This window comes from Labrus bergylta, chromosome 11 (genome assembly GCF_963930695.1).
Source record: "Labrus bergylta chromosome 11, fLabBer1.1, whole genome shotgun sequence".
NCBI classification, from domain to species: domain Eukaryota; kingdom Metazoa; phylum Chordata; class Actinopteri; order Labriformes; family Labridae; genus Labrus; species Labrus bergylta.
Genome location: NC_089205.1, coordinates 22,708,869 through 22,729,796, shown reverse-complemented (window position 1 = coordinate 22,729,796; position 20,928 = coordinate 22,708,869). Strand labels below are relative to the sequence as shown.

Genomic DNA, 20,928 nt, shown 5'->3' with positions numbered 1-20,928 from the left:
TGGAGTAGCTCCCATGCACCTCAACTGGCCATGGAGGTGGAGTAGATAGTCTCCCAGAAGTCCTTGTGTTTTTTAAACGAGTGCTACTCTTAGTAACATATATGGAGTATGTTCATGAGATGTGGATATGAGGTGTTTATAAGTGGTATTCTTTAAAGCTTCTCTTGATTTGTGTTATATCAGAGACTTTAAAATCCATATCATATGTGACATGAACATAACTCCTTTAAGACAAGGGAAGCAAATATGTTCTAAATGAATTTTTCGAACAGAAAAAAAAGAGTAGGAATAGAATAGAAAGTACTTGTCTACTCTTCTCTTAAAGGCAGAAATGTGTCTTTGAAGCACATTATGGCATTTGAAGCACAAACTGGCACATTACAACATACACATAATGAAAACATAATAAAAATGAAAACAGAAAAGTTAATTTATGTAATTCACTACTAAATTTCCTGAAACTGTATATTGAAGTTCACCACAATTTGCAGTGTTAGAAGGATGGCTAGTTGGTTTGTGATCCTGGGAAATTGACTTTTTGTGTTTGAGAGGAGGGGGTTGGTCTCCGCCTCTGATCCGGTCCCCTGCCTTCCCGAGGGCCTTCCAGCTGCCCCCAGGTGCTAACTGCGTGACAGCAGCTTGATCTATCGATTGCTGTAAGAGGGCTCTCCTCGTCTGAATGAAAATTCATGAAAAATTGATGAAGCCTCAAGATTATTTTATTTTTCCCTCCTCATACTGTTACTTAGCCTTTATTTTCAGTACTTTTGAGCATGTAATATGGGTTGAGCAGAGGAGGGGGGTCGAGTTAAAGTCATTGACTGCTTGAATGGCTTAAAGGTGAGGGATGAGGGATAAGAGGTCAGGAGGGCCGGAGACGAGGGGATAAGAAAGAGCTGGAAAGGTGAAGAAAAAAGAGCACAGTATTAATAGTGATCCTAGGTTTGAAAGAGAGAGAGAGAGGTTCAGGTCAAAGCCTCAGGCCACACTCTCTGTAAACAAGGATACAGAACTGCATCTTGTACCAGGCTCTATCTAACTACAGGGTCTATTTTTGGACAAAAAGTACACCATCATCTTTAGGCAAAATTACACAGGCCAAATGAAAGTACAAAATCCATGCAATGCATAAAAAAAACACCTTGTATATACCCTGTTACCTTGATTTCATTCACGGGTCACTTCGTATTGAGCTGGGGGTATAAACAAGCGTGCAGCATCTTGGCATTTTATGAGCCTTTATAGTTTGCTGTTCATCTTCTACTTGTGTTCTGCACTGATGCACCCAACCAGGTCCATATTTTTGGAACGGACAAAAAAAGCTGCTGCCTGGAGTACCACTGCTACTAGAAAATTTCTACCTCAAACTGTTTTGCTTTTACTGACCTGACCTGACCCGACCTGAGACACTTGCAGTTTGAAAATGACAGCAGTGTTGTTCTGACCGGTATGACGTGTAGCAGTAAAGATGGTTGTGACTTTGGGTCAAGTGCAGTCCAACAGGGCCACTTGCTTAATCATCAAGTGACAGATCATTGAAGTTTTTGAGGGGATGAGGAGAAATAACTAATATACAGGTAAGATATTACATTAAGGCATTGATGACTTGTTGCAACTTTAATGACAAGTAATCTGAGAGATATTGAGTTGGAAGTCCCCGAGCGGATCTCCAGGATTGGTGTCAGAACCAATCAAGTGGGTTGCCTCGGGAACAGAGAGGAGGGACAGAATCAGTGCAGCATTGTTGCACTACTGTAGCTCCAATGCTCTTAAATTTACAGTATGAATTAGTCTACTAAATTCTAAAGCAAGGTGAATATCAATTACATTTAAGTATGCTTAACAGACAAAAAATATGCCCGTCTTGAATGTGTATTCTTTTTGTTTTCCTGAGCTTAGACTATCATAGATCCCAAAGTGGAGAAAGGGCCAGGCCCAGCTTGTTTCAGGCCCCTGGCATTTTTGGCTTTCTCTTTCAGCCAGGTCTTCAGGGGGCGCTGGGGGAGCAGAAGGGGGATAGAGCGCTTAATCCCACTGCATTGGCTTACTGCAGTGATTAGCCTTATCAGGTCCTGACATCCGTCTAGTGATTGTAAAGCCAAAGCTAATCTCACAAGAAAAAGGAGCATTTAAATCCATAACCATGTTGAACTGGGTTTTTGTTTATGATACGTCTCAGCCCCCCCTTCACCTTCCACCTCCCTCTCCCCCCTCCATCGTATTGAACACACCTTTGCCCCCTTCTGTTTACGAGTGGTTGAGCAGGAACCTGGTGAGATAATTGAATTGCAGCTCTGAAACAGATTGAACTCAGTGTCCACAGGGTGGAGTGGCTCTGCTGCATGCTGGACATCAAGCTGGGCAGCACTCAGCACTCTGTCTGTCAAAGGAGGAAAGGTGGAGCAGAGAGGAAGAGGGGGAAGACGCCTTTCTAGAGGTGCCACTGCATTATTAATATGGGCCAGATTGGGTGGACTTGTGCGGTTACTCGGCTTAGTCTTTCAAACGTGTCTTATTTAAGCGTTGGAGGTTGAACACATGTTGTTCACAAATGGTTGGGCAAGAGCATGAGATCTTAGTCTGTATGAGATCTTAGTCCATGTTATCTTAATCTGTGGTGAATGTGCAGAGTGTGAGTATCATGCGCTTTGCGGCATTTTGGAGATTTAATTTGAGCTATTAATCACTGTCCTGTACTTCAAGAGATGGAGAAGTTGTAAAAACATGTTGCCTGGAGGGTATCTGAGCAGTTTGCATTGTTCTCTTATTCCTCCTCCAGTGTCTTCCAAAACTGACTGCAGGCCAGCTACATGGGATGGATATGTAGCTTATATGAGGGGATGTGCCCCCTTTTCTCTTCTCAGAATAAACTGGGTCAATGAGCAGGTTCATAAATCACGTTGAAGCCAGTGTCAGAAATGTTAGCTGCAGCCACCACTGCTGAATAAATTTCTAGCACTGCAGATATCTGTGTATATGTAAGTCTGACAGGGCACACCTGGGGCAAAAGGATCCCAAAGAAAATGTTAATGAGCACTATCTTTTCAGGTGGATGGATAGCACAGGTTTGTAGTGCTCCAGATAAAGCACACAGGGTGAGCAGTTGCACTTTTAATTGAGTGTCACTCTGGTCCTTTGATGTGTATGTGGTTACATGTGTAATAAATATGTGTTGTTGTCTCAAGGGAAACAAAGTGTAACGGAATGAAGACACAGGATCTTGAGGTTTACATCTGTATCCTGTGCTGCTGTGTTCACTTAGTTTGTAACCTTTAAAAATGCAAATGACAGAAATGAAACAGATGTCTAGGGTTGGTTCTAAATGCCGCTTGGAATGGGATTGGATGACTTTTTACAAAAGGTCCTTTGATATCATCTAATGTACCACTTCTGCAATTAAGTGAATCGTTAGGTAGCATTTGGTGCTCGTACAACAAGGTAATTAGCAGGAAAATAGAGTTGGGAGAGGTGTGAGTGGAGAAGAGAGGAGGAGGGCACCAAGCTGTTCCTGTTGTGTCCAGCATGAGGGGAAGCTAATAAAGGGACAGGCCAGGAGGAGCAGGCCAGGTGGGGAGTCAGGCTGAGCTGCACTGCCCAGGCTTTCACAAGCTCATCTGGACTCATTATTCCGTTTCAGCAGTGAGAGAATGGAGTGATAGTGCACACAAACAACAGATACGCTCTCTCACACGCAGAACATGTGCACACAAACACCTGCCCACACGCTTGTATAAACCCCAGTAGGCTGAGGTTTAATCTGAGCCGAAGTCCTTGAGAAATAATGAAGGGTAATGAAGGAAGCAGCAATGATGCAACATTACGGCACATTAATGATGCACGCCACATTTAGGAAGTACAACACTCAAAATGTGAGCTCAGTTTCATTTGTATTCAGAGGTTTTACTCCTGAGTACCCTGAGCGTGTCTATTTGGTATTGCTTGTTTATTTGGTGGGATGTGTCCAACACAGTGTTGAGCTTCTTACATGGTGGATCTGTTTTGGCACATTTTGTAGAGTAGAAAAGATACTCTAAAGAAATCATGTTTTGGACAGCATAGGATTTTCCTACACAATTTGGCATACACTATAAATCAAGTAGCAGCAATTTTTCATTTTGAAATCGGGTAAAAAAATAATCAGAATGACTGCTGTGGTTGTTTAACTACCATATTCATATTTCTGTCTAAAAGTGACCAAAATTAGCAGTGAATGAAAAAAGTGAAATGTCTAGATGTACAAAATGTGAGTCTGTTTTCCTGCGATAAGAGAGATGGTATAAGAAGAGAAGGAAAGGTGTGGGAAATATCTTCCCCTGATAAACTGACAGTCCCTGATTAAATTTGTCAGCTCTGCTCTGCACTTCTGGAGTTTGCTGACCCCTGTAGCGTGCTGTTGTTATCTGTTGGGATTTACTCACACAATGTCCACACACACACTGTTAAAAAAACCTCAACTTGCACACACAGAGTTCTCGCCAGCCATATACAGCAACATGCAGATTGCCCTCTCATTTATCAGCCACAGATGGCCACGGTAAATGAGGAGTCTCTCTTCCTCAACCCAGATCCTCTGCAGTGCATGGAAATGGGCTGGCCTGCAGGAATGGACCAGAAATTTGGAAAACTCTCACAGGGAGATAAATCATCGAAATATGCTGCAGTCACTAACAGCACTCTGACCTTTCCTTGTCACACACACAAACTAGCACATTCACACACACACATGATATGTCCTGAGACTGCAGTTTTACTATCCTCAGCGGGCCCTGTGTCCCTGCTCTGACCTCCCCAGCTCCACAACGGGAAATAGACTGTCTGCATTACCTTCTTAACCCTCAGAGGAAGCAAGTTTAGTTGTTGCTGAAGATGGGAAATATAGCACTCCCAGACTTAGGCACCTTCTGCCTTAATAATGTAAGCAATGAAGGCGTAGCACAACGAGAGCTGAGGGCAAAGCTGGAACGCATGGTGAGAAGTTGCAGAACATAATGAGAAAGTTTGACATGACCCTTGACCATCTTCCCAGCCCTATATCTCTCTCTTTTTCTTCCTTTTTGTCTCACTCTCCACTTCTTTACTTTCACCATTGTGTCACCTTCGAGTGTATAAACTGGATTAAACAAGTGTGTGGCGCTCCGTCATGGATGCCATTGCCCGTCAGGAGAGAAGTAAGCCATCAAGCAAAGAACGCTGAGCCAGCCGCTTCTCACGCCCATTAGTGCCCGGCAAGATGAAGCACCCGTCGCACAGGGGTTTTGTTGTGTTTCTTTTATACACCCTACTCTCACTTCTTTACTCTCTCTCTCCCTCTTTCTCTCTATTTTAGTGACACTGTTATTGATGGCCTCTCCACTCTGACAATGCAGGGCTATTGCTTTGTCTCCTCTGCCTGCCTGTGTTTTGGCTCTTCTTTCCTCGTTTCTCCTCGCTCCCTCCACCCCCACGAGTCTCATCAACCATGCCTCACACCATGGGTGCTCGCTTCGCAGCGAATGATAAATAAATCTTTGCATTAAAATGTTGTCGCTAAATTGTATAAGCTTGACATCACTGTTGTAAAAAGTAAGCACCTTGAGACAAGCATGTTCTTTGTAATAAACTTACCCTGTCTTGCTGCTTCTTTTACTCTCTTCAGATAGTTTGAATTTAGACTGAGCTGTAAATTATTGAAACCTGTCTGCAGGCTGATTATTGATCGGCTTTAAAACAGACAGGCTCAGAGGCTTTTGCTTTCACGGGTGGATTGCACTTTGATTTTTGGTTTTATATCGACTCATGGTTGCAATTTATTCAAGATCTGTGTAGCTAGCAGTTTTTAGTTAAAACATTTATTTTGATTATTAAAAATATCTTCCAATACTTATTTATGTTCACTACTTTATCAGTCTATTAATCAGTTCATCAGGCTTCAGTTAGATAACCTAACACATGGGGATTTCAACTCTTAGTCCATTATAAATTATTGCACAGGTGGGATGCTTACCAGCATTTAGATGAATATGTCTGATACCACTCTATTTGCTGTCAAGTGGGCGAACAGGACAAGTGAGTGATAATAATATTAATCGAAAAGTGTGACCCTGAGTGAAATCCCTATAGACCTCTGTGTACGGAGGGTGGCTTGCCATTGAGTCCAGCCAGGATTGGATCCTCTGACCCCTGGAGAACCCTTTGCCCTCTCCTATCCACCCCAGATCTCTGTCAAACCATAATTCCTTAACCCAAAGCTCCCCTCAATGAATGCGTCTCTGTAGTGACTGACCTCCCCCACCCACCTTCCTCTCTCTCTCTCCCTCGCTCTCTGAGACCCTCCGAGACTGCCAGAGATGGTAATCCATCATACGGAGCTGGGGGGGAGGTGACAGGGTGGCGGGGCTGAAGTTCAGGCGCTAGCTGATATGGCTTCGAATCGAATGTTGCTGAAATTGATTCACCCTCTGATGTGTGGAATGTGGTATTATTTCTGTACTGATGTTCCAAGTTCAAATGCCCATTATTTCCATGGTTACTTTCTCACACACCCTTAAACACACATTCATTCACATGGGTACATGCCTTTGTGCAACACTTTAAGTTTCACAATTCTGAATTGATCTTGTGTATGGGTCAGGACTCAACAGGACCCACTATTATTAGGTCTGTTTGTTTTAGCTTACAACTGTCACACTGCACATTGACACGCTTTGTGATATGTCATGTTGAAGGCTGTTTTGCACTATTCAACACAAGTACACACACACATACACAAATAATAAAGGCAAATGGCTTTCAGAGCACTTTTTGTGGTTGTGCAAACGTTGTGGACGGCCCCTCCTTGAAGTAGTCCTTTGGGAACATAGACACAGAGTTTCAGCTTCATTTGATTCTCAACTGAACTGTGAGGATGAAAAGGAAGTGCAGTTCTGTGGGAAGGTAAAAATGAGAATGTGGATTCCAAACTGGATCATGGAAGTTGAGAGTTCATGGCATAAACATTTACCAGTCTTGCTTTTGAGAAAATAAAAAAAGAATACTGTTGATCTTTTAATTTGCTGACCCTTAGACTGTGACTTGGCTTCGCCAGGCCCATAGCAAGTTATTGTGGGCCCGGATGTGTTATGACTTGGTGATCTTTTGATGGCATGGACAGATATTGTGTTTGGCTTAGATTACATTTGCTGTAAGGGACACCTATCAGCCATCAGAGCTCGGAACAGCTGCAGACCAGAGTTGAAACTTGATCATCCAGTTCTGCTTTCTCCCTCTCTCTACGTCTCCCTCGCTCGATCACTCTCTTTCCTCTTTCCTTTTTTCAACCACCCTTCTCTCTCATTTCCTCTTCTGCTGTTTGAAAGTGATACTCAAAGCATTTTGATCACTTTCAAAAGTGGAGGGAGACAAGATCAAATGTTTCATAGTGTGGTTTCTAACACAGCTGTGGTTCCATTCAGATTTACAGCTTGACCTTTACATGACTACACCTCTGCATCCAATGGGCGTATCAGCAGAGGAAGTAGAGTGGGTGCTGTGTCTAGCTGAAGGTGACATTGTGCATCGCAGAGTTAATAGCTTCCCATTTTGATGTAGAGTGTGTCCTAACTGCTGCCTTGGCCTGCACTGGGATCAGTCTCAGGCTTGGCCGAGGTGAAAGAAGGGGCACAGCAGCCACCAGCTCACAGCAGTATGCCACCATATCCACTGAGCTCAGACATAAATGTCAAAGTTGTCAGTGTCAGGACCAGCAGAGACACATGATTTCATACAGAGAAACTGGCTACCTTAGTTATCTGTGATACAGTGTTACCAGGTGGACTGAGATGACATCACATGGTGAATGAGACTGGGAGCTGTGGTATGTGTGGCCACCTGCTTCTGCAGCTGGGATGATGATTAGCAGCAAGCCAGGCTGATTATTAACCAGCCAGACACTGGTTCAGCCAAAAGGATGGACAGACCGGGACACTGACAGACATCTTACATTGCCAGATATGAGCCTGCACATTGGTTGGCACGGTATAGACCAGACAGACTCGCCTAGACCACTTAAGCACTAGCCTGGCCAAAGGCCAACTGAATAGAAATCAGAACACCCTATTGAAATGCTAAGCAGAACCTTATCTCCATGCCTCTTGCTGCTGGCTCCTATGCTCTACACTGTCCAGGGCAAAGCTATTAACCAAAATGATGTTCCTCCATTGCTTTTCACTCTCTCATTGTATGTGTGTTTTGATAGGTTTAAGGTCAGTTGTGAGTGTATGTTTCTCCTGTTTTTTTTCTAAATTCATGGGCTGGTTTTGCTTTCTAAAATTTCAAGAACTATATCTTACTCTAAGTGTATTACTTCTGATGTACAACAACAGTACACCACCAAGGGAGACCAAAATGAAGGCAGTGCATCATCTTAAGCGTGGTTATAATTGCAGGGATTTGTCTTGAATTTTCCACGATTCATTCTTATTCCACAGGAAATGAAATCTAACGACAGTGAGTGATCACCAGGGGGTGTGTGGCTAACTGATGAGTGCGCTCATTTGACTCCACCGATCTTTAAAAGCCATTAACACTCTCCTGTTTCATGCACAAATTGGGCCTGCACACACAGAGGCACACAGGCACAGCAGCACATAAATGTTTGGAAGTCATACACAGCACAGGCACATATGCATGAGCCAGTACCCGCGCACATACACACTATCTGAAACAGATTCCAAAGTCCCTCTCTGCCATCCAACTTGCACTGTGAACGTTTGCCCATTTGAAGCCTAAATGGCACAGTAAGGGAAAAATGAACCCCCAGATACCACGTTGTAATGGAGCTGAAAAGAACAGCTTAATTGGCCAACATAAGCCAAACCCGGACATTAACTGTGAAATTTACATGTTGGCTTTTTTCCTGTCCCTATTTTTAAAGGTCTCTATGGTCTTGGACAACCCTGACACTACATTAATATTGATTTGGCTGCTATACAGGAGGTTGCCATATTATTCAAAACATGTTGAGTGGGATACATCTGCAATTAGCTGTTTGTTGGTTTATGAAACTAATATGTTATTAGTATAATTGCATGTTTTTGGAAATTCACTTCTTCGCTCTCATACCGACCCTCGTTCCGTGAAATACAACCTGAACTATAATTTAGAAGTCTTGTAGACACATTCTTAATTGGTCTCATGATTCCTGAATGACTAATCTTATTCTAAATGTTAAATTTGAGGGTGTGCTAATTTGTTCCTGTTATCTTATCCTCAGACTCGTAACAGCAGGGACTTGTCCACATGATTTAGCTTCTTTCACACCAGTACAGGGAGTTGATAGGCCAGCTATACCTCTGAGTTAAGATAGGCTGACCTTTAGCCAGCTCTGGTTTTGACCTCTGACTGACCATCGATTGACCATCATCTGACCCCATTGCTTGAAACAGAGCTGCATACAGGTCCATTTGCAGTCTGGAGAGCATCTCTAACATACACTGCTAATATAGTTAACCTAGTGTTATTGGAAGATGTATGAAAGTAGGAATAGCCTGGGAAGGCAGGGTTATTCTTGTGTCAGAGGAAGAAAGCACAAATAATTAAATTATCGGCTAAGGGATATGAGTATCTGTCAGCTTATTCATTCTTGTAGTACTCAAGTTATGTTGTTACGGCAGTATCCTCAAAACTAGATTGCCACAGGATTCAACAAATTACCTACTTTATGACAAATTGATCCACGGGTGGTATTCTGACATCCATGAACCTTTATACCCTTTGTTTCTGACACAGTCTATCATTTAGAGGACAAAACGCCTTTTCTGCTTTGTAAGACTCTTTTTGAAACCAAACCCTGCACAATCTGTTTACATTTTATGCAAGGCAGGATGTTGCAGTATCTCTACTCAGCATCATACATCTTCTCAAGTCCCATCCTTCCTGTCCCCCTTATCCCTCGATTTGCCGTTACCTTGCTGGTTGTAGATGAAATAAATTTTAGCCCAGAATCCAAAATGTTCATTCCCCATCTCCCTTCTAAGTGACAGCCTTCTAATGAAATTAGAGTTTCTCAGTGCCTCAGTAAGTAGCTTGATTTGATAAACCATCCTTATATCCTTATTAAGGCAGAGGACAGCATTTTTTTATGAGGGGGGAGTGGGAGAGGGGGGTTATGGTCATTCATCAAAACATCACTCAATGGTGCCAACTGGGGTTTTGATTGTCATAAATATTCTTGGACCTTCAATTTTCTACCACACACCCCACCCCCCACCTCACTCATCATCTCACCTCTTCTGGCTACATTCTTGTGCCAGCAACACCAGTGTCAGTCCTCTCTCGCTGTCTGTCTCTTTTCTCACACTCAGCAGGGGGATGGTTGGCCCAAGAACGTGGCATCATTAACTTTCTTGAGTGGCAGACGCTAGACGTGTGGAGGGCTGTCCTGTCCCACCCCCTGCTGGGTGTCCCTCAAGCCCCATCACTCCTACCTGTCATCATCCATCTCTGTGTTTCTTGTTTCTTCTCCCCCCCCCCAAAAAAAAAACAGCCCAAATTTTATACACATGATGTTCAGTCAAGGGTGAATGAGCGGATGCATTAGTGTGTACCTAACAAATTTCAATGTCAGGCCTATGCCACTTGATTGTTGATGTTCACAATTTGTATTGTAGGTATTCTTTGGTATGTGTACATTTGTCTACATTCATATAACTGTTTAACTGTTAAACCATTATGACACTGGCTCTTTCTAAAAGTGTGGAGGGTCCCTTACCACACAGTGTCAAGAGTTTTTGTTGTTACCACTAGTGTGGCACGTGCTGCTGAGCTCCCTGTGGTTCGACGCCCTCTCTCATTAATCACAAGCCCTGTGCTGGAGCCCTGACAAGCCACAACCTGGTGGCCCACTAGCTCCTCTTTTGTATGCTGGGAAGGCTGTGCATCATTATCTCCTCCCAGGAAGAAGGCAACACAGCAATGACAGCTGCCAGTGGTCACTTGAACCCAGCCCCCTTTTAAATTGAAACTCTTCACTTCACATATCCCCCACCGAGATTTTTTGGCTATCTCCCTTCTTGGGTTCACAAGATTTGAACCGCTGGGGCAAAGGTCAGTGGATTTGCCAGGTCGCCAAGGCAACTCTTCACAACATCAGATGTCAAGACAGTTGGCCGACCATGACGGAGGCAGGCAGGGTGCTCTGCTTGGCCGAACATTTCCTGCTGGAGAGCGGAGGAAGAAGCACAGAATGGGAGTGAACAGCATTTTTGTCAAGCGAACTCTTCCTCCTCCTGACTGTAGTTTTTTTTTGAGTGATGAGGATTGCTGTTGAGGAAAATTTAAGCCTTCACAGGGTGGGTGTGAAAGTCTTGTTGGGGTCCCAGTCATGCTTGAACTGTGGGGTGTGGGGGCTCAGAGCCACGCCATGGTCTAGTTGTGTCATGAGGATGTAGCTGAGCTGTCACTTGTCTCTAATTGGCTTAGATCAACCCGCAAGAGGCTCAAAGCTCACTGACCCACCCTCTCTGTCTTCCTCTCTCTCCCTCAACTCATCTCTCATTAGCTCTTGTTACTCAGCCAAGCTAAAACAATGGTCTCCACATGGTCCTTATCATTGGACCGTTTGATCCAAAATCTCTTTCCAGTTCTTACAGGGCTTTCAATATCTCTGCCTCTACGTGTTTCTTTTTACGGAGCTAGATATTGCTAGTAGCAGGCATCAAGAATGATGAGAGTGGATGCAGAGGGCAGCCTGATCTGAGCCTGATTGGAGTTCTGATTGATCAGGGCCCTGGGGTCATCATGGGGTCAATACAAGGAATGATGAAAACATGGTCCATCTTTGGGGAATGGTCCTATCATGCACTTTCACATGCCATTACACCGCCTATCAATCCAAACAACAATTCATATTGTTTGCCTCTTCCAGTACGTATAAGTACGTGTCTTAGCCTCTCATTTACCAGTGCTGAAATCAGTCAGCCATTTGATTCTACCAGAGTGGGTGTTCCTTCTTGGGCAGCTCAGGATTTATGATGTGCTACAAGGGTTCAGGGAATGACCCTCTAGTGTGCATCCCTGATGATGTTCTAATTGGATGGGGTGACCTTTCTTCACTGTAATTTTGAAGTGTACTGTCCTTGGGGGTGGGAACAGATTAAAAAGCAGCAGGGGTGGGCTGATTGATGTCTGCTGTGGTTGGTGTGGTTGTGGACGGACAATGACAGGTAGACGGACAGTAACATATGAGTGCACAGCTGTTGAATGGGAAGGATGTACAGACTGATGCATGGGAGGTGGTCACAGGCAGGCTGACTGATTGCTGCCTTCTGGTACATCATCCCTCGTAATGGCTGTAAAGACTATGCCTGCTAAGATTGAGCACTGGGAGAGGTTGATTATTATTATTTTTTGTATACATTAGGGCTGTGCTATATCATATATTTGATCATGATAACAATATATATTTAACTAAAAAACATGACTCTGTACAGCACTAACACATAAAAGTAAGAAAAACATATTTAGCTACTTGTACAATGGTGGACTGCAACTTGGAAGTAGTTTGACACAAAGGTCACATTTGGCGCCATCTCATTGATAATGAGACATGAGAGGTGCTTCAGAAGCCATCTGAATGAGCTCAAAGATTGATTAAAAGAATTACATGTTTTCTGATTTGTAGTTAATTAGACATGAACAATGAAATTCAGAGAAAATAAGGTAGGGGGAAACAGGTAGGATAGTTGGGATAGGTGGAGAAAACTACCCATACACGGACATAAATATATATTATATCCATATATATATATATATATATATATATATATATATTATATGATGGCATATCATTTTCAAAATGAAACCATATAATATTGCAGTATTTTATGGAAATGAAAGCACTGTAGGTAAAACATGAATAATTGGGTTGTAAATACAGTATGTGGCTGTGTGTTTGTTCAACATACCCAATGTTAATCCCTGATTTGGGCCGTTATTTTCCTTGCATTCATGTTTAGCACTTTCCCTGTCCTCTCAAAGCTTCCAGCATAAATTTATTTATTTGTGTCAATGTGAAATTTGCTTTGCTCTTCTTTTTTGCCAGAACGAGTTGAAGTGTGGTGAATGGGTTGTTTCGGTGCATTGACTAGTGGATCCCATTTTGAAGGCATATGAAGCTGGAACTAATTCCTGAATATTTATCTGGCTTGGTCTAAGCAAGCTAAGCTCTCTCCCTACTTAATATTCCAGTGCATGGCAACAGGAAAAACCTATTGGTCGTCGCAAAACAGGCTCAAACTGTCTTTGGATCATTGAAAGTGGAAAATTCTAGAGCTCAAAATTGGAAGGTAGAATTTATTCCTTTGCAAATCAGCTTGGAAACATGTTGAAATTTAAGGTGCTTGGATCTTCTTTCCCAATTTGCCTTTCATTATTTAATGCTGTTAACTAAAAAGGCTTGTGAAAGGAGGGCCCTGAAACTTCTAGAGAACAGGTGTGTTTTATTGCACTGTATTTGTCCTTTGGTCTTTAATGCTCTTCAGTCCCACATTGTGGCTGAAGCTCCACTTTAGCAGTGAGCCAGTCACAGCAGGAGGGTCGCAGTCAGTCTTGTGCCATGTGAGAGCTGCAGGGAGTGGGCTAACGAGGTGTCTGGGCAGCTGACGGCTTTGTCCTGCCGCCTGTGAGTGGCGATGGCACAAAGAGTGTCCTGCAGAGAGTACTGTCTGTTCTTTGTGTCTGCCTTTCTCCTCTGCCCAGCACTTTGGGCTACAAAAGGAAGTCATGCAAGGCAGCATTGTGGCATCAGGTGGATGAGGAGCTCCGCCTGTCCCCCTTTTACCTCATTCCCATTCAATCCCTCTCTGGACAACAGGAAAACATATACTCAAGACTAAGATCTTGCTTGTGTTCCATGCAGCTGGAAGTTCATTTCTATGTTTACTGAAGACTTTGAGAGTCCCTATCGCCACGCTTGGTCTGGCCTTTTTTTTCTCTCCTTCTCTGTCACATTATGCTGAAGTGAGTGATGATCCAGAGGACAGGACACTCTCTGTCATGTGTTTGCTGCTTGTATTTGGTCTGTCTCTCATCTTCTTCTCTTTGCTCTCTTCTCTAATTTATGAACTGCTACACTTGAGTGGGCCTAACGCCTATTAAAACCAGCACAGCGTCTGTTTGTCCTGGCCTTTCCTGCTCCACAGGAAGCTCATCTAGGGCTTCTGCTAGTTAATGCCACTGCAGGGGGTTAGCGAGAAACATGGACACCTCTGTGGATCCTCTGCCCACTGGAGGGACTTGTTTGATGCTTCTTTTAAAAGGCCAAAGTCATTTGTCTGTGTTGTTTTCTGTCTCCCAGGGACTGTTTAGAGAGTGAGACAGCAAGAGAGATAACGAGTGAGAGAGAGTATGAGTGCACAAGAAAACATTCCTTTCTCTCAGGAATCCTTTTATAGATGTTGTGAATGTTTCTGATCTGGCCTGTTGTACTGAAAGCTATACTGTTCTTTGTAGTTTCTCCATTTGGGGGCCTCTTATGAGATTTCTCTTCACTCGTATTGTTTTATTGTACAAAATCTGAAGAAATGTATCACTGAAGCATGTTTTTAAATGGCTTATCTTTCAGGGTTCTTAAGTGCTGTAATTCAAACTCTGCCCACACCATATGTGTGTTCAACCCTGTCAGTCCCCATCAATATTAATCAACTGGACAGCAGGTCTGAACAACGGCTTTAGGATTTATGCTTCCTCAGAAAAAAGGCTTTAAGCTTTGATCCTCCAACCTGTGTGTCTCCTCTCCAATGGCCAGAGAAGCTGTGATTGCTCTGGTGAGTCAGCATCAAAAGCAAGATATCCATATGGAAGCCGGATGGGCTCTGGTCATGTAGAAACAGACACCAAATCTGACTAAGAACCCATGCTGTAGACATCAAAAAGTGTATTCACGTTCACTGGACTTCATCACTGCAATGTTTTAGACGTGAACACCACTTGCTGAGCTCAACCGCAGCCTTTCTATATTGTTATAGTAATCGGATTTAAAACAGAGGAACACGAGGGCAGACAACCAAGAGTGAACCACAAGAATATCAGAAAGGTTAGGTGGGAATCCCAAAGGACTACAAATCCCTCCTCTGAAATCTCATTGTTTGGAAACCATGAAACCGGATTCCTGTAACAAGTCTCTGATCAGTGGAGCCTCGGCCCAAAGGACTCAATTAGACCAGAACGGCCCTTTCTGACCAGGCCTTTATTTTGCCTCCTTCCTTCTCCCAGCATGTTACTACCACTGCTGTGGAGCCTCCTAATGCCCAGGAATGGAAGCTATGAAGCACTCTGAGCCATCACACCGCTCAGCCTTTGCCCCTCTCATTATACACCAACAGCATAAAGCCACACCAGGAAATGTCGTGTGTATGCATGTACGTGTGTGTTGCTTACCAGTAAACATGTGGCACTCCCCTTGACTTAATGTTTTAATTGGCAGCAAAAGAACAGCACGGGTATATTTAAAACACTGGCAGAAAATAGCACTTACTGTAAGATCCTTGCAGTCTAAGGCAGTAACCCAGAATTTAATTTCAGTCATTTTGCCCTCCTTCACTTATGATTAGAGTGAATTATGATAATTTCTTGATTATGGTTTGGCCCCTGCCTGTGAGCCTGAGGACACTCCTTGTCTGAGTGAGGAAGAAGATGGCAACGGGGAGCATGTGCAACCTGCTGGATCTGCAGCAGGTTGCACATGCAAACACACATGCAAAAAGGAAACTTAGCAGGTACATATTTTTTTTTAAATTCAGATCAGTATTTTCAGAAATGTTGTAAGTCCTCGACTGCAGTTTAAAGTCAGATTTGACGCTTTTAAGTGTGTCTACAAAGACGGAGATAAAAGATAGAAAATTACACCAACCAAGAAATGGCTGGGCTGATATTACGGATGAATAAATTATTGTGTGTCTAATAATGAGTGCCTGTATGCGTGTAAGGAGGAGCAGCATCAGCAGTCGGGTCAGCAGTCTCCATAGCTTGGCCTCCATTGTCTGGAAACTCAATCCCACATCACTGATTCACATTCAATCAGCGATACAGTCAGTGATTCAGATAATACAAGCTGGGTCATTCACATTACCTTTTCTTCAAACGAAAGTCAATTAGAGACTCATTTAAAAATCAAAATTAGTTGTTATAGATTTAATAAGTGACCGGGGCTGTGGCGGGCTGGGCAGAATTGAGGGGGACAGTGGTTTGAGGTCCGTGGGGAAATGAGAGCCTCCTCACTAAACCGCACTGGTAATGACTTCTGTTTAGTCTTGATAATGTCTGCTAATTAGTTAATCAAAGACAATGGCCTTCTACATACACCTCCCACCTTAGCAGCTTCTGTCTGCTTCACTGAACAAAAGCTCAGAGTGTAAAGCCTCAAAATCCCCATTCAGTCCCATCCCTTGCGGACACACCTGGTTGGGTTTGGTGTATGCCTGCAGCAAGATGTACAACACATTAATTTGCTGAATTAATGTAAACGGATGCATGAAAAAGAAAATACCTAATGATCTGTGTTATAAAACATGTAAAAGATAATGAAATATTATCAAAGCTTTACACTCCGTCCTGTGTGAGCGTCTATGCTGGTCAGAAGGTCAATATAAAGACCCTCTGGGCTGGACAGGCTGGAAAAACAGAGGATTGACAAAGTGTCTCAGCACCCCTTGGAGCTGCCATCATTGGTTGAGTAATACTCTGTTTTCTCCATAATCAATTAGTAAGCCTTCATTAGCCGAGCCATTCATTATGTTGACGTGTCAGGAACAGGACATGGTGCAGTGGCCGCCCCTGGGATGGGCACGTCACTGGGTGCTGATACATGACAAGGCTCTTACAATCTCTCTTGCATCTAAAGAAAATGCCACTATTACTGTGTAGCACAGCCAAGCAAGCAACACTCTGTGTGGCCAAATCAACATTAAGCTGTTGTTACACAGCCAGCCAAGTAAGCATCATTCATTTTAGTTGCACAGCTAAGTAAATACTTTTTGCTGATCTTGTGAAACGAAATACACATTACACAGTATTGTTCAAACCATTTCAGTTCATTTATTTTTCAGCTACAAACAAGATTACTTCTTGACATGACTGTTTACTTGGTAGTGAATGCCTACAGTACATATTTAGTGATTCTTAAGATAGTGCGAGCAGGCCTGCTGCTGGCTTTAAGATTGAAATACATAGTAAGACATACTAAATATATCCCAATTAGTCTGCTATCTCACAGCCCTTGTGAATATTACAGGAGCTTGTGAGCAGCAGTAGGAATTATTAATGTAAAACAGATGTTGGACGGATTCCCTGGTGCACCAGCTCTCATTGCTGGAGTCTCCACCACTGCAGCATCAACTGCTGCGCTTGTTTGGATGCATATTTAATAGAAACAGAATTGATTTGACTGTACAGTGCTTCTGTGTGTGCATGAGTATGTTGGTGTGTCAGCGTTGGTGTTTAGGTAGTGTTAAAGATGCCCACAGCACAGTGTGAGTGCTCTTTTAATGTGTAATGGCCTGTGCTATAGAATTACGATGAGGGGCAGACAGAGATTAAAAGAGTGAGATATTGGACCGACCTATGATGGATGAGAGCTGTTTGGGGATCAATTAAACAATACAATATTAATTCTGCCAGCGACATGCTCATTAGGGACCTGATGAAAGGAAAGAGAGATGGGAGAATAAATGTGTCATTGGTATTTTATGACTTTGTCCTTGCATTTTCTTTTTTTTTTTTTTTTTTTAGGATATATCCAGACCTTTGGTGGAGGTGGACATCTTTTATTACAAGCAGTAGTTTTATTTTAGCATATGAAAAGACCTTAATTTAACAGTGTTGATGTTGATCATTACAATAGCTCATTAAGCTGTTGTAAAATGGTTTGTTGTTTGTATAGCACCACTCTCCAGGTCTTCTGTAAATATATTTACTATATTGCTGACCTTGTTTAAAGGCTTCAGATGAGCGCAGACTGAAAAGAAGCTGTTATCAACCTTGGGCTCTGCGGTAGAGTTGCATCTTTGTGTTGCCCACTACATCTAGAGTTGGCTAAGCAGAGAAACAGAGGAAAGTCAGCTAATTGCAGGAGCAGCTCTTATCAAAGGGCCGCTGAGCGCTGCAGATCAGGGAGCCAACAGATGTGAGCAACAGCTGCCATGTTGAGTGTCAACCTTCTCGCTGCTGTCAGTCTCCATTTGCCCCGTGCTCGAGTAAATAATGTGTTGTCTTAATTCATTTGCCTCCACCTGCAACAGCCGGTGCGTAATGGATTCTAATATTAAACACGGTACCGTTCCAGTGTGCAATTAGTGTGTAGCTCCACCTATTAACACTTCTTTATTAATGATGTCTGCCAGAGTTTGCTGAATGCTAGTTGTGGGCCTTATGATTGTAGGAATGGGGCACACCATTGGCAGGCATCAGTGGTTGGGGACCCATCAATGTGCCTGCCAATGGAGGCACTATGAAACTTCTGTGGTACTGTTGCAGAGCCAACACAACAACCTCCCAACACCCTCACCTCAGGGAAGGCTATCCTGATGCGCTGGCTCATGGGGGGGAGCACACAGACGGACAGGCGGGGCGGGGTGCCAAGCTGAGCCAGGCTCATTCAGTCTGACTGTGTGTGCAAATGTCTGCTGGAGGAGAGGGGGGGTTCAGTGTGGACGGACTGCTAAGTGGACATTGAGAGGCAGTGCAGGGGTGTGGCTGTTAAGTGAAAATGGTCGGGGGTGTACTCTGTACAGATGGGGGGATGGAGCGCGAACAGATGTTTTAGGGGTGTATGTTTGTCTTGGGGGTGTGACATAGGCAGTGAAGGGCAGTCATGGGACTATAGAGAAGACATTTGTTGTTGAGCCCGCTGCCCTTCTGAAGCTACTCATCTGAAAATGTTAAAGGTGATGCTCCAGACAAGACATCTGGGATTGATCTCTACCCTCTATCAGAGGTCACGGTGTCAGAGCTAACCCCTTTTTTTTGTTCCATGTAGTCCTATGTTTGCTTTAAACAGAGGACTTGAATTCATGGAGTTCAGCACCGTATTACTGTGACTGTTTGGTCAACAGGCATCTAACTTTTACGTGAGAAATGATGCTGTACGTTCATTATAGCACTCTCTTCATCCCAAGCCGTCTCTAGCCTTTCTGTCTGCTGTTCTCTGGAGCACAACAAAAAGGCAGATTGGAGATTTTCATTTTGGCTGAAAAACTGTCAGATTCTTGACAGCTTTTGATCTGGACATATGCTCTGGCACTTTGGAAACAAACATCAAGCACAGAAATCTCTCAGTCTTGTACCTAGCAATCTTAAACCTTCTTCATTTCTTTATACATTCATACAAAGACTATATTTTCTACATTGTGGACATATAAAGTTATATTCTATTCTCTTCTCTTCTATTATAGTCTGTTCCATACATAGTGTGCAAGAAGGGCTCTTGTGCTTGCTTGATGCTGTGTTTTTTCATATCCGGTGATGTTTTTTTCCATAATTGGTGGATAGAGTCGGCTCTTTGAGTGCGGATCATGGCTCTGTAATGACTCTCTCTGTGCGTCTGGGTGGGAGTGCAGCCTGTAGACCGGCTTTGAATGGGAATGGGATGAATGCTGGGTGGAAATGAATTTCTAAAGGGCAGGGTGCTTCATCACAGTCCCGGCACTGGCCGTCCCACTCCTGCCTGAATAACACCAGAATTATCACTCAGAGGGAGGAGAGAGCGATGAATACCTCCAGCTACAACACCCTGGGGATTCTGGTAACCCCCGCCCCTCCCTTTCCCTTTCTCATCTCCACACACACATTCACAGACAAACACAAATGTACCGAATACTCTCACAGGTAGATATTGGCGGGGGCACTAATGGTGTTCTCCATTAATCATACAATGATGAAGGCCATTTCCTTTATTTAATTGGCTGCCAGTATCTCAGTGTCTTTGTTGCATGTCATTTCAGACTCCTACTTGTGCCTGCTCCACTGTTTCAGTTGGCAGAGTGCAGAAAAAGGGTACAGCTGAGAGCTCTAGGACACATCTAACAAGTGTCTTTTGTGTCTATGTGCTGCGTATGACTGTTATCCTTAACAATAGAGAGAAAATAAACCTCCATGTTGTGCAGCATTTCCACAAAATATTCCAGTTAGTCACGAGGTACTTCATGGATTTTACCATTCAATTATAGATTATTACTATTTTTTATTTTCCCTTATATCATCCTTATTGATTGATTTTTTTCATAAATTAACAATATTCACTACTTACAATGCATGGTTTATACATGAAGTTGGGCTCTGCTCTGTATCCAGAATATCAATTGAATAAGACAACACAAAAAACAACTAACTTTTTATATGGGCATCCAAGAGTTCATAGAATTTCTTTTTATTTTTTATGTTAATTCACGAAACACATCTTTCACATAGTCTTTTGTGTTGCTTCTAATTAGATAAGGCAAATAATTTATTTTAATAATAAGAGAAGCAAGGAAGGGAGTATGCAATTATGCTGTACTTACAAAGGCCTTTCTGATTCACAAAACACTTGGTTGCAGCTTTTACACATGGATGTCTATTATCATAATGCATACAGCCTGTTCACAGTGCGGAGAGGACACCATGAGAGGCAGAGTGCTGCAGTTGGCTTGTTTTCCTCTTTGAAGGCTGAAGGAGGGCATGGCAATATTTACTGAGAGAGTGCCCCCCCTCGGTCCCACCCTGCTAGGCTGGCGTTTGAGCTTCACAGCCGGGGGATGTGTTTTGCACCAGTACATCTCTTCTCCCTCCCCCTCCCCGTCCCCCCACCTCCCCCCTCTGCAAGCCCTCTACGGACATGCAGCACAGGGACACCCACTTCCTCATTAAAAAACCAACAGCCATTAATGTTAGATGAGGGCAAGAGGAGCTGGAAGAGGGAGAGCGGGGGAGAAAGAGGGA

General features: G+C 43.3%; 1 protein-coding gene across 9 annotated transcripts in view; it reads left to right on the top strand.

Moving 5' to 3' along the window:
- Window positions 1-20,928, top strand: part of robo2 (roundabout, axon guidance receptor, homolog 2 (Drosophila)) — a 248,241-nt gene that overhangs the window by 109,183 nt on the left and 118,130 nt on the right. The gene's annotated exons all lie outside the window — the stretch shown is intronic.